Below are 14,373 nucleotides of genomic sequence, written 5' to 3' on the forward strand. Positions count from 1 at the left end.
CTGCCCTGAGTAACTGTATATTCTGAGTAATTGTATATTTTGAGTCACTTTTCTTGCCTTGAGGCGACACTCACATCTCTTTTTCCCTCTACTAGGACTCTTTCTCTGTAGAGAAACTTGAAGGATCCATTCACTTTAAAGGGGTTTTGTCATTACAGATATTTACCCCCTATCCACAGAATAGGGGATAAGTGTCAGATTTCTGGTGGTCCAATAGCTGGGATTCCCAGCATTCAGGAGTACAAGCGGACAATCCACTCACTTCTGTAGGGATTATGGAGACTGGAATGGAATGGAGTGTCAGTCAGGCAAATGCACTGGATCATCATTGACATGGAGGATGCAAGGGGACTTTTGGGTCCCAGTTTTCATGATCAAGGGGGGTTCCATTGGTTGACACTTATTCCCTATATTGTGGATAGGGCAAATATATCCATAGTGCCACAATCCCTTTAATGGGGAAAACTATTACTCTTCGGAGCTTGCGTTTTTTTTTCTGATCTTTCCTTTTTTAGCTGAATCCATCACCAAACAGCCTTGGAGGTCCTTTGTGCAGGATCTCAGTGAACGCCGTACCCTGTTATTGATGCCTTCATAGTGGTTGTGTCTATAAACAACCCCATCAAGTGAGCACCCTAATATAGAGGCTTTTACTGGGGTTCCATACACACCGATTGAGAACTGTTAAAAGGTTCTGCACATGGGCGCTAGTTTCTGTTCTTTTTCTTTTTGTTTGCCTTAGTTGCTTTTAGAGAAGACAAAAACTAGCTTGAAAAATTTAGCACGTTCCCTCCACTGTATTTTTTAGCAGATTCTTCTTGTTGTGATGTTTAACGTCACTTTAGCGTCTTTAATGCCTCCCACAAATCCTCTAGTGTTGGGCTCACCATTACGGCCTCTTCATGTAATGCAGTCTGACATGTGACTTCCCAATTACACAATTATGAGATAAAGGTGCAAAGGTCCCGATTTAACAGTTTAACCAACCCCCAGTAGATAACTTTGGGTGTGTGCGTCCTCTTCCCTAAGCTATCTAATACTATATTACTGTACTAGTCTATATACAATATTATCAGTGTTTACTTTTGTATATTACTATTTATGCTGTTCCTTGGTAACCCAAGTTTTTGATAAGAGAACAGGAGAAGAGTTGTAGAACATTTCTGGCCTGCTGTGATTTATCTGCAGTATCGTCCTCTATCTGTATGCCCTGACACCAGCGATATGGCAGCAATATGGAGAGAGCGATAGTATATGGATCTTATAACTATCTATGCAGAATGCAAATAAAATATCTCACAAGGAAGTGAATGTTAAAAAAATAGAGGAATATCTCTCTGAACATTGATCCTCTAGACCAGCGATTTCCAACCTGTTTCTCTCTAGCCATAGAGAAATTACAAACCTGTCGCTATCAGGGCATGTTGAGAGTTGCAGTTTAGTTAATACTGGAGAGTCTACGGTTCGAGGTCACGGTTTTAGACCCTAGTTACAGGAAGGCAGTGTTGTTTACATAGATCTCATTGCTGTAGATGAGACCTATCTGTGGCGGTCTATGTATTGTATATATACCATGACACATAAGTAAACAAAGTTTACTCTGCCCTCAAGCTGTGGGTTTGGGATCATCTGGTAGGAGTAACTTTATATAACACATGTGTATTAAGAAAGGAAAGCATGTTCTTTAGTTACAGTTTGAGATTCGTGAACAATTATTTGTATGGATTGTCTCATTTCGACATGCCCTGTCCATAGGCCACTTTAGGATATATTGACGACATTCATTGCAAAGGTTAGAATGTAATACTACATTTATCCTGTAGTGGCCACTGTAGGAAAAATGAACAGATCATGGCATTTTCTGGAAAAATCGGCTCTTTGCTTGGGGTCTTAAAAACTGCACTTCTGGCTCACTTTTAGGACATTGGGGTATATTGATCAAGCCATTCTGAAATAGTAAATGTCATTCATACAGAGAGAGGTCAACGCCAAGAAATCCACCTAAAACATAGCCCAGATTTGTACTATTGATGCACATTGTGTAAACCCACAATCCATAAGAGGACCCAGGCAGCCTACAGGGATTAACTTCCGGAAAAATTTTCAAGGCATTCAAGAATGTTGTAAGACACAGCACAACCCATATAGTACATAGGCGCTAACTAGAGATAAAACGCATCTTAAGGCCAATGCTTAGATTTCTGCCACAGATGTGCATAAGGCATATGAGCAATGTAAACTTAAATATCAGATCCTGAACATGTGAATAAAGCCTTACGCTGTCACTAAACTGTCACTATAAAGTCACCATTTCTATAGTACAGAAAGAACTATCTTTCTTAGCAAACCTTTTTGGTATTTATTTGGCAATAAGACAGTTATAAAATACTTAGAATTACAAGAATCCACAACCTATTACATGTAATGTCAATTACAGCGATTGTCTTAGTATTACCATGGTAAATGTAATAAAATGAAAATATTATGTTGTCTGCATTTACCAAGCAGTTAAAGATTTATGTCATTTATATACTATTAACATGCACACCTCAATCCGGGCAATAAACGCGGAAATATGTCAAAGTAAAAATAGCATACTTCTGATATTCAAGAAAGAACCTGTAATCCCCCAGATACCTTTGATACTATGATTTGATACTTTATCCAAAACGGCTTTAAAGGGAACCTGTCACCTTGAAAATGCCGTGCAATGTGCAGGCAGCACATTATAGAGGAGGAGAAACTCAACAGGTTAATATATAGTTTCATGGGAACTTGCATTTTATTAACTTAAAAGGGTTGTACCACTCCACTATAAAAAGTTGCAAAATATTCACATGATAGATCACAATTTGTTGATTAGTGGGGGTCTGTCTGCTGGGACCCTTACCAATCCCGAGAACGGGTCTCCATCTCCATTGTGTGACTGGAGCGACAAGTCACTCTGCTTATTCTCTATAGGACTGCTCTGTACTTGGCATTTTCCACAGATAGGTCACACCTTGCTATGTTGGCACAATGCCTTCAGATCCCTTCTCTCCATTCTCAAAAGTCCAATGGGCGGTCCTACTCACTAATCGATAGACTTCTTTGTATGAGCTTGCAAACACAAATGGCCTCACCAAGTAAGACCATCCAGTCACTGGGCTCCTAAGTATGGCGAGAGTAGGGAATGAATAAAATATAAAGTACTCTAAAAGTAGTAATGGATGCTCCGGAAAGGATTTGTGGGAGATTTTAGGTAGATTCAGGTGGGGGGGCTTAGTAGGTCTCACAGATTCCAGTGTGGGGAGGAATGTTATCTATAGCTCATACATGTTTGTTCAGTAGTGAGGAAATCTTTAAAATCCTTACAGACCAGGGATTAAGTGTCCCAAATTATCCTGGCAGGTTCCCTTTAGGGAAAGGCCCCACATAATGGGCTGCAGCAAAAAAAAAAATCACTGCTGAAAAAATCGCAATGGAAAGACATTGCAGTTTTTCACATAAAATCAGATGTTTCCATAGGTATAATGGACACGTAATGGTTTTGGAAATCGCAGTACTTCCACTGCATGTATTTTTCTGCAATGTGTGGATGGGAATCACTAGAATACCATCCACTTTGCAGTGACTGTAAAATACTGTGGTTTTTGCTGCAGCGTTTACACCACGTGGGCCATGGTCTAAAGGTGTATATTGGGCACTTAGGATAGTATGTTGGACCCCACTGATCAGCTAGTTGAGGAGTCCACAGCATTCCGGGAAGTGCTGCAACCTCTACACTAAATATCAAGCATTACCATACATATCAAAGGGTCTGTGCTTGTATTGCAGCTCAACCACATTCACTTGAAGCTGCTCCTGTACCATGTGTCACTGGTGCAGGGAAGATGGTGCAATGCTTGGAAGCAATATGGCGTCTGCATACAGCTGACTGGTCCAGGGTATCTGACTCCACCAATCCCATATTGATGGTCTATTCTTATGATGTCATCGGTATATAAGCACAGATCTGCATCAGTAATGAGAATCATTGATAAATTATTTACAAGATTATCTTGTTCATGACATGGTTATAGAGATCCAGCCTTCTAATAGCCAAAACCACTTGGGCCCAGGACAAAAAAATTACACCCCATAACATATGTGTCCTGACACTCTTTTTGGACACGACAATTTGGGATATTGATGGGGGTTGAAATACTTCAACCTATTGTAATAAAAATGACTGACAATATAATGTATAAACCTGGAATATATCCCAATAAATCCGGACTATAAATGAGTTTCTACATGTCCTTTAGTAAGGAGATGTCGTGTAGGTAGGTGTTTTGGATACACAGTGCAGAGAACATGTGTGCGCCCAATTATTAATTTAGGGCGTATGTGCTAAAGTCTGTAGATGTGCATGTACAGTAGCTGCAGTGCTGGGTTGTCCTGTTTATTATAAATAAAGCTTATTGAAAGGGACACTGTATGTGCGGTCGGTGTGTAATACTCTGCAGAGGAGATCTCCGGGTACCATGTATGGGGTCTAGGGTGGGCTCTATGTATATAGGGCCTTGTCTATGTGAACAGTCAAGGCCTTACTGATTGGTAGCTATGAGCAACAAGTACAAATTGAGACAGTTGCTATATACAAGGCCCAAACAGGGACCAGGCCTTGTTGCCCATAGCAACTAACCAGACATCTCCTTTTTGTCTTAAAACTGCAGAGAATATGGAACCTGCAATGTGATTGGTTGATATAAGCAACAAGGACAGATGGCTTGTGAAGAAAGTAGTAGTTACAAAGCCCATGGTTTCAATAAACTTTATTAACAATACAACAAACAGCACTATACAATACATGTAGTCATCACCACCATAGTGATAGATATGACATTTATGTACATACAGCATCAATTACGTAAATTGACTTATGTTGATAAAACCAATAAATTTCAGCAAGCTTCCCTGAAAAATGAAAGGGGTTTATTAGGATTCTCGACTGGCAACCAATTCTTAGGAGAGGTCCTCCATCATCAGCACCCCCACCGATCCAGTGATACAGGTGGCACCGCTGCTAGAGCTATACAGTGGATGGAATGGGAGTGAGCCGCCGTAACATAATACTGCCGCATATATCCTATGACAACACCCCTGAGTCTGATCCCATTATGTCCCCTCAACATAAGCAACACTAATGGGGTCTCACAAGTACTTGTATATCCGGCCAAGCTAATGGGAGCTCTGGCTTGTTGGCCAAGCCATTATTCAATCAACACATCGAATGTCTGTGACCAGCTCTGGCCTTGGGGTGAGAGCATAAGAAGGAAGCTAATGATCCTATAATCCATCATGGAGTCTGTAGATATACCTCCTTCTCATGTGACAGCACAAAGAACACCAAGATAAAGAGTCTCTATAGAAATAATACACCCTAATACACCCCATATACATACATAGGTACATAGCCATCTATAGAACACCACCACTGACTCCAGTATCTGTATGTGGAGTGTTTACCATCAGCTCCTCTATCTCAATTTCTGACATATTACATTCTTCTCAAGATAAGGCACTGAAAACTTCTCATGCAACAACCTATAGCACAATAATGGTGAAGTTGAAAGGTGTTACTAAGACCTCTGATCACTTCTGCACTAAGGTTTCCCTTCATATGGACCCATTGCACAATGGATCCTCGCTGTGCCCTATGGGCCCCATTGACCCTATTAATAATGGTCAGTAGGTGTTCTGTCAAGGCTTCTGCCATGCTAAGACTATACTCTTCTCGTCATTAAAAGTAATGGAAAGGAAATGGAAATCCAAATACATAACATATCCTTACATATTATAATCTGGATGTACAGTCAGATCTCTCAAAGAGCCATCAACATGTCAGTCAGCCCCACAGACATTGAATGAAGAGAAGTGCGCATGATCAACCACTGATACATTCAGGGGACACAGGATCCCAATTCTGGCCACTACTGGGGATCCCAACAACGCAGCTGAGCCCCATTGAATGTGACAAGTATAATTGCTTATTACTAGAATATTCATTTAAGCCCCATAAGCAAATTGTAAGATACATTGGCTTTGGTCATATGCAGTACGCTTTCCACCACCTGGGGTAAAAAAAACCCCATCTAAATACACTGGATAGGGCAGTGTGCCTTCTTGGTGCTCCATAGTGGAGCTGAGTTTGTTGCTCCACACTACCCATGTTATGTTATGGTAACCTACTGATACATTTACTATGTTATTTTAACTCAGTTATTACAATGTACAAACAATGAAAACCCAATCAATTACAATGACCAACTCGGCTCTGCTATATTGGCATTCAGATAACAGTACTATATAAATAGCTATCTAAATATATTCAGGTACAATGAAAACATAAAAGGACTTTGCATTCAATTCATTGGTGCAGATATCATGATTTATCCTAAGGGCAAACCCCATAACATGAGAGCACCTGCAACCCTATAGCAAGTCCTAGCTGTAAACATTGAAGGCTGCACTTGTACCGTGCTCCATCCTCTCACATATTGGCTGAAGATTTTACTTGTATCACAAAAAACGTCAATAGAAAATAAACATATAAAATAAATAAAAGGGCAAATAGGAAACGTGGAGCTGAGCATCGTGAGAAGATAATATAGTAAGTGCTCACCCTGAAGTCATGTATGTCAAACTCTGCTATATGTAAAAGTTCATTATAGGCTGTAGGCACATATAGAACCGTCATAATTTAATGAGACATCACTTTGCATGTAAGGAATAATTTAGTTACAAATTCTGCTCTGCTACATATAACTATATAACTATATATATATAACTATAACTATAACTATAACTATATATATATATATATATATATATATATATAGTGTGTATATAGTGTGTGTGGATTAGAATGCACAGCTGTATCTTTGCACATCACACACACCCAGTAAGTTTTGTGGACACTCCAGGACTCCCATGCTGCAGCCCCCCAGGTCCCACCAGTGTGATGCATCTGCAGGCAGGATCTTACCTTCTATATAGGACTCTGCACAAGGCACTCAGTGTCCCTGCATCCTCCTATCCACAGTGAAGAGCAGGGCAGCTCATACACACTCTCCCTGTGTCACTCAGCAGCCCAGGGCTCAGGAAGAAGGCAGGGAGAAGGAGCACTGAGGAGGAGAGAAGGGGGTGTGGAGAGGGGAGTTTATTAAACAGAGCACCTATTGTCTGCAAAGCCCAGCATATGGTATATTTCATACATATTGAATGCATTAGGCGGCTACAGTTAGAGATAAGTGAGCGGGACTGAGGTGTAGAAGTACATTATGGATGATGAGGGGGAATAAGTCCAGATATCTCCTAAAATGAGCCCTAAGTCTTGACAGAATTGTGAACTAAGTAGCTGCTTATTCTGGCAAGTTTCAAGTGAACTGGTCGCATCAATAAAGGAGGTCTCAGGGCTAAACCAACAGAGTTGTTAGGAAATCCATGTTGGAAATGGGTCCCTAGAAGCATGTCTAGGGCAATACAGGCTGCTTCAGATGATGCGGATAAACAATGGCTGCATAGGATGACATTATTGTATGCATTAGGTTTGACTCACATCATGTCTGTGGGTCACCATCATCAGAAGCACTAGGACAATATATGTGCCCATAGACTTTAAAAGAGTTTTCCCACTTATTCTCTACCCACAAAATAGAGGGTGCAGCTGATCCTGGTTCTCTGTGTGAATGGGGCAATGGTGCACACACACAACCACTGAACCATTGTCTTATATAGGACTGACCCAGCATTGTACTCAACTATCCCTGTCAGTCCCATAGATGTGAAAGGAACTTTGGTTGTGCATCAGCAATAAGATGATAATCTCCAAAATATGGATATGGGTTATGTCGTCTTGAGAAAACACTTCTTGTTTAATGGCAGAGTATGGCAATGAATAGACATGCACTTGCATATATGTGCACCAGTGGTGTTTTTTTGGCGCATGGCCATATGCAGTAAAATATAGCAAAACTGCACCATGGTCTCCATTTTTGAACCTGCACACCACTTTTGGGTTGACATATTTACAATAACTTATGTTGGTGCGCATGGGCATAGCTATAGAGGGTTCAGAGGTAGCAATCGCTGCTGGGCCCAGAAGCTTCAGGGGGCCCAAAAGCCTCTCTACACATAGGAAGACACCAGTAGTATACATTGCACATGGTAAGTGGAGGCCCCATATACAATATTGAGACCAGCCCTTGATGCGCTAATTTTAATAAATTTGTTCCATTTTGCTATGGGACTTTTTCCACTAAGGCTGTGGAGTCAAAGTCGAGGATAGTTTTGGGTAAAGTTGGAATCAGAAAATATTACCAACTCTGACTCCAGCTGCAAACTAAATGATTCTTTTTAATATTATACAATTATTGATATTGTATTAGTTATAGTTTGGTAAATATTTCCTTTGCAATTGACTCTCTGGCCTCTTAAGGAATTAGAGACCTTTACTGCATTGGAGTCAGAGTAGGAAGTTGGAGTCAGACTGATTTCCATCACTCATGTAGTCCTGACGAACACCAAAGTTTAACACTGTGTGAATTTAGCCCTGTAAACCAGTACAGAAGAGCTTGTAGACACCTTGACCAACATCCACCCCATGCAACATATGTGCCAATGTGCCCCCAATTTTTTTTTTTTTTAACTGCAATGTCCCAAATGAGATGTGGACTTTGCCTTAGAGCAAACACAAAAATATAGACAATGCTTACAGCAGTCCGTATTCTGTCTGCAGTGCTGACAGTCTGTTGGCACTGTGCTGACAGGTACTGTAATTATGTCAGAATTACACTGACATGAGACACGCCGCCTGACAGTACAATGTGTGTAGACTAGTGCGGTATTCATTGCCATGCTGCATTTTGATATCAAAGTCACATGGAATTGCTACTTACGCAATTCCCTTATATCAAAGTGGTTCCAAAGCCATGGGATAAAGGCGATGGCACATTACAGGTAATACAGGCTGTTACAAACTATAACACTTGTACTTACACAAGACACTCGCACTCCAAAAGAGAAAGTAATAGCACAAAGCCTCCACACCCAGTGCACTGACACTGCCAGGGTGATCACAGCTGGAGGGGAGGACTCTGCTCTCTGTTATTGCTACGGGTCAGAGGGCGGCACAGGCAGACACCATAATAACACATCTGACAGATGAAAAAGGACATTGTGCCTTATCTGCCGCAACGTGAATTATGTAACTGTGTAATATGAGCTTTATATTACTTAGATTGCAAGCTCTGGGGAATAGGAACAGCCAGGGAAAGACAGTTCTGGATAGACTTAGAAAATTGTGGTTTGTTTATCTGCCTAGGACTGCTGGGACCTATATACCTTTGAAACCATAAAATAGACAGAAATCCCCCCGCCCCTCACCACAAATTAGACGGACACCGTCATATTTGGTTAGTGGGATTGGCCACAGCTTTATTAAATTAAATTAACAATTAAAGTAAATATTCAACCGACTTTTAACTTGAACATCAAGGAATGAATTTTCTGTGTCCCTGTTGACCATGATCTTCTTCGTTATGACAACCGCTGACCATCAGCTGACATGTAGACCCTTGTGTACCTTCATGGGACATGGACCAAGCCCCGCCAAGGAGGAGGAAGTGTACCCCCTACACCTGACCCCGACCAATCCCACCTGCCAGAACCAAAGCACGCTCCAGACCATCCCGAAGGCCTGACAAGAAAACATCAAGACCAATGGGATTCAAGTGAACTCCGTCAGCAAGAAGAAGGTCCCTGTTGTCCCCTTTCAATTCAGTATGTCTAATCGTTACACCCCCCCAAGGACCTGACAAATCTGGACATTCTAACATTTAAGACGCGTCTAGCCCGCTCGATGGCCGCAGGCACACGGGCGCCTCGCCACCGCACCCGTGGACCATACCACGACCACTCTGCTGAAAAACTCGGGGAAACGGGAGAAGTCCTGTTTTATGATGGATATCAAATCAGCAAGATTAACCTTGCCAAGGTCATTACCGCCGGCGTGTATCAACAGTACCACAGTACCAGTGACCGACCTGCTAAAATTCGCCACCTCAGCCAAGACACGATTCACCTGAATCCTCTGATACCAAGCCAATGCACATCCACGAGAGACCCAAAGACACTGCCCGGGCGCACAGCCGCTCTCCTCTCCATCCAGAATATGTAGGAGTGCCCGAGAATCCAAACCAACACTGGCAGACCTGAAAAAGAAACAAAAAAGAACAAAAAACAACAATAATACTCAACACGTAAGCAAATCAGGGCGGATATATGAGTGATAACTATTTGACTTCCAATGCCCAAGGCGCTTTACCCCGTCCTCGCCCAAGTCAGCCGCATCAGCAGTAGTCGCCGCACCTATCCTGAAGGAATGCGTACAAAAATCATGGGGCTCCAAACCCAGATTCTCTAAACACATACAGAAAACAAAGGTGAATTGGTAACACCAGTCGGACGGGAACGGACAAACTCACCAACAACCTTAACCGGACAAAAAGGGGAATCAGTAGGGCGGACAGACAACCACGACCCATGGTCATACATATCGGTTTTAGATTTGCGCACACAAACTCTAATTTCAGTCTCTGACCACAACACATCACGCTCCCCTAAACCACCCCCTGACTTAACGCTCGACGGAACTAACTCACCAATGCGCAGCGCGCAGAAAAAGGCTAGAGAGAACACCATGAGAAACAAACAAAACTCACTCTCTTCCGCACACATCACAGGCAAAACAAATATTAACGGCTCCAATAACGAAAATGACACTGGGCGACGCTGGTCCCTCCGCATACTACCTGTCTTCCAACCTTTCAGAATCTGATGAACAATAAAAAACGTAGTCACATCCGTACGACCCCACAACTTCAACATAAAGGCAACCCCCATAAATCCTTAGCAACAGCTGATGCCGACAACCCCTTAAGCCGTTGCTGCTCTAAATAAACTAGCATGATCTCGAGCAAAGCGTTGTACTCTGCGGGTGCACTTCCGCCAGAGCAGGACAACCAAGTCACCCAAGCCTTGGAGCTGGTGCTATGGACTGCTGCAGAAGGGCCCTCAACTCCTCTCTATCAGGTCCCACAAGAAAGCTGGGCAAAGATAGCCCCCCTCCTCGGCTGTCGGATGAAGAGATCTGAACAGCTGAAATTGAGATCGAGACATCAGCATCAGCAACAGTATTGTCTACGCCCGGAACATGCCTAGCGCGGAACCATATATTAGCTTGCAAGCAGCGCAAAACCAAGTGACGCAACAAGGACAGAACCTCCAGCGAGGAGGAAGACTGGCTATTAACAGCCTGCACTACTGCCATATTATCTGTCCATATTATCTGTCCAAAAACAAATCCTGCTATTGCTGAAACATTGTCCCCACAATTCCACTGCCACAATGATAGGAAAGAGCTCTAACAGGGCTAAATTTTTAACTAATCCCGCACGAATCCACTCCACAGGCCAACTGGCCCTACACCAAGCAAAGATAGCCCCAAAACCATCACTGCCAGCAGCATCAGTATGCAGGGCCCACTCGGCGCTAGACACCTCCGCAGATTGGCAAACCGCCCTTCCATTAAAAGAGGACAAGAAGCACTGCCAGATCCGAAGGTCCTCCCACAGAGTCCTTGTGACCCTGATGAAATGGTGCGGAAGCAGAACGCCCCTAGTGGCCAAAGAAAGAGGCCTGCAAAAAACCTGACCCATAGGGATGACTTTGCAGGCGAAATTCAACAAACCGAGGAGAACCTGCATCTGATTCAGCGTAACCTTTCTAGCCTGAACCACCTCGTCCACAGCCTGACCTAAACGCTCCAGCTTATCACTAGGCAAGCGACAAACCATATCCACTGTGTTGATCTCTATACCCAGAGAAGACAAACGGGTCAGCAGACCTACCCTCTTTTCCGCGGACAGGGGAACCCCTAAGCGCTCCATCAAGATTCTAAAAGTAGATAAAACATAACTACAAACAGGGGAAGCAGCCGGGCCTACTATCAAAAAATCGTCCAAATAGTGCAGGATAGCCTGATGGCCTGTTTCAAAACGGACGATCCACTCTAAAAACGAACTAAACACTTCAAAATAAAAACACGAGATGGAACACCCCATTGGCAAACACATGTCGATGAAAAAATTGCCGTCTAATGCACAGCCAAGGAGGTGGAAACAATCCGGATGAATCAGCAATAAACGAAATGCTGATTCGATATTGGATTTGGCCAAGAGAGCACCTGGACCTGCCCAGCGAACCACATCAACTTCCCTATCAAAAGAGGCGTAGGAAACTGTCGCCACCTCTTTTGATATGCCGTCGTTGACAGACTCCCCCCCAGGGATAGGACAAGTGATGGATTAAACAAAATTTCCCAGCCTCTTTTTTGGGAACCAAACCCAGAAGCAACACATGCAAATTGGGGTAAGGTGGCTCATCAAAAGGACCAGCCATCCTCCCCAATTCGACCACCTTCATCACCTTGTCCCAAGCCAGGGCAGGATTGTTAACAACCGATTTCAAATTACCTGAGATGACCGTCACCGGGGACTCAACAAAGGGGATAACAAAACCTGCACTGAACCCCTCTTCAATTAGCCTTGCTTCCCGTTTCCGCGAATAACACTATAGCCAGGGACGAAGCAGGTCCTCTCTCACCGGTGTTCTCGACGCCGCCGTTAGTACCCACTCTAGTTTGCTGCTGCTTCCCCTTCCTGGAGCACTTAAGTGCGAGATGGGTCCCCCCACAAATTGAGCAGTCATGCCTAAACTTGCAGGACGAAAAGAACCGACAATGGCCCTCTTTGTAGAGCCAATAAGAGCCAGTAGGTCTCCGAGGACCTGAGGATGGAGAGGGAGCTGCTCCCCCTGTGCTAGCTGGAAAAAGCCGCTGAGGCCTTTGTGACAGGATAAGCTGAGTCCAGACATCCAAAGCCTTAGTCGCCCAGCTAATGGCCGGGGTCAGTGTGTCTGAACTCCTCATCATAGCGCCACCAAGCTGCACCTCCGTGCAGCTTGTAGGTGCTATAAATGGTATCCAGGTAAACAAAAATTGACCTCTAGAAGCACAATGCTGGCAAATAATGTGCGCCAGCACCAAAAATGCATGGACCCAGTTGCCAAACGTTTTGGCCACTTTCAGCTTACGATCGGCCCCACGCTCAAAGGACTATTCCTTGTTGACTGACATATGGTCAGGAGACAGAAGGGACCAAATATTCCCCTTTAACTATTTTGTATCAGGTCTTCCCCGGCACATGCATGCCCAAAGAGGCGACCCCATAAAAAATTGTATCCCTAAAAGCTAAACCTTGCAAGGGGACCACGGGGGGAGGGAGGGGGGGGGGGAGGGAACCCAGGGAATGAATACTAGACCTATTTTCTACCTGAGCAAGCGCGTGCCTAAGAACAGCAGCAAAATCTTCACCAGGGAGTGGGTTACAAAGGGCAGCCCAAGAGGGGAAGCAATCCAACTCACCGGCTCTCGTGCTCCCAGTATCCGGCCCCGACACTTCAGGCGGAGGGACATCAGATGGCGGGTCGTCCAAAGGGCACTGATCCACTTCCGGAGTAACCGCAGCACGGCTGTGGGACACCGAACCATGGTGATCAACGAGTGAAGAAGGCCTTGACTCGTGGCGGGGTGAAGAGTTGTTGCCATGATGAAAAGACGTCCGAGAAGATGAGTTGACGGTTGACCAGCCGCTCTAGAGCAATGCTGGCTGTAAGACCTGGAAGGAGCTCGGTGTCTGCGGTGTCAACGACGACAGCGATGGACCCTGCAAGGGGAACGGTCCCGATGTTCCCCCTAGCTGCGAGAGCTGTGGTGCTGATGACAACTCCGACCTGAAGAAGAAGAACAATCCGATAAGTACGGCATCCTAGAAGAACGGGGCGACAGTGCCGGTGACCCACCTTCCTACCACCAGACCTAAAGTCAGCTGACCCGTGGGTTGCATATGACGACCTCCAGAGCGGCCATAATCATCAGAGACCACGGAGGACCGACGAAAGCAAAAGAGAGAACCCCGTGTAGCGGATCCCGCACTGGTACCAGCAGCCCTGATGGAGCGGCCTGCAGAAACCTGGCCCTGCAGGACATGGCTGAACAGGGATGCGCTTGTAGCCTGTGAGGCTGGAGATGGGACATCCCTAATACCACCCACTGGGGCCGGACCACCCTCACTCAAAAGAGCACTCATTGGGCTGTGTATAGAGCAGGTTCGGCGGGGCCTCTTTTATCAGCTATGCTCCCCTCCTGCTTTCCAAATCACCACTTGTCATTGGGGCACCAGACATTACTCAAGAAACTCCGCTATTAGCTACCAATCCTATTAGAGCCAA

The 14,373-nt window shown here is 44.3% G+C and overlaps 1 protein-coding gene across 1 annotated transcript in view; it reads right to left on the reverse strand.

The window, feature by feature from the left end:
• Positions 1 to 7,117, reverse strand: part of SYNPO (synaptopodin) — a 91,005-nt gene extending 83,888 nt beyond the window's left edge. Inside the window, exon 1 of the mRNA XM_075274950.1 lies at positions 7,010 to 7,117. The gene's annotated coding sequence lies outside the window, so the exon portion shown is untranslated. The remainder of the gene's footprint in view (positions 1 to 7,009) is intronic.
• Positions 7,118 to 14,373: the final 7,256 nt, after the last annotated feature.

Source organism: Leptodactylus fuscus, chromosome 5 (assembly GCF_031893055.1).
Source record: "Leptodactylus fuscus isolate aLepFus1 chromosome 5, aLepFus1.hap2, whole genome shotgun sequence".
Lineage (NCBI taxonomy): Eukaryota > Metazoa > Chordata > Amphibia > Anura > Leptodactylidae > Leptodactylus > Leptodactylus fuscus.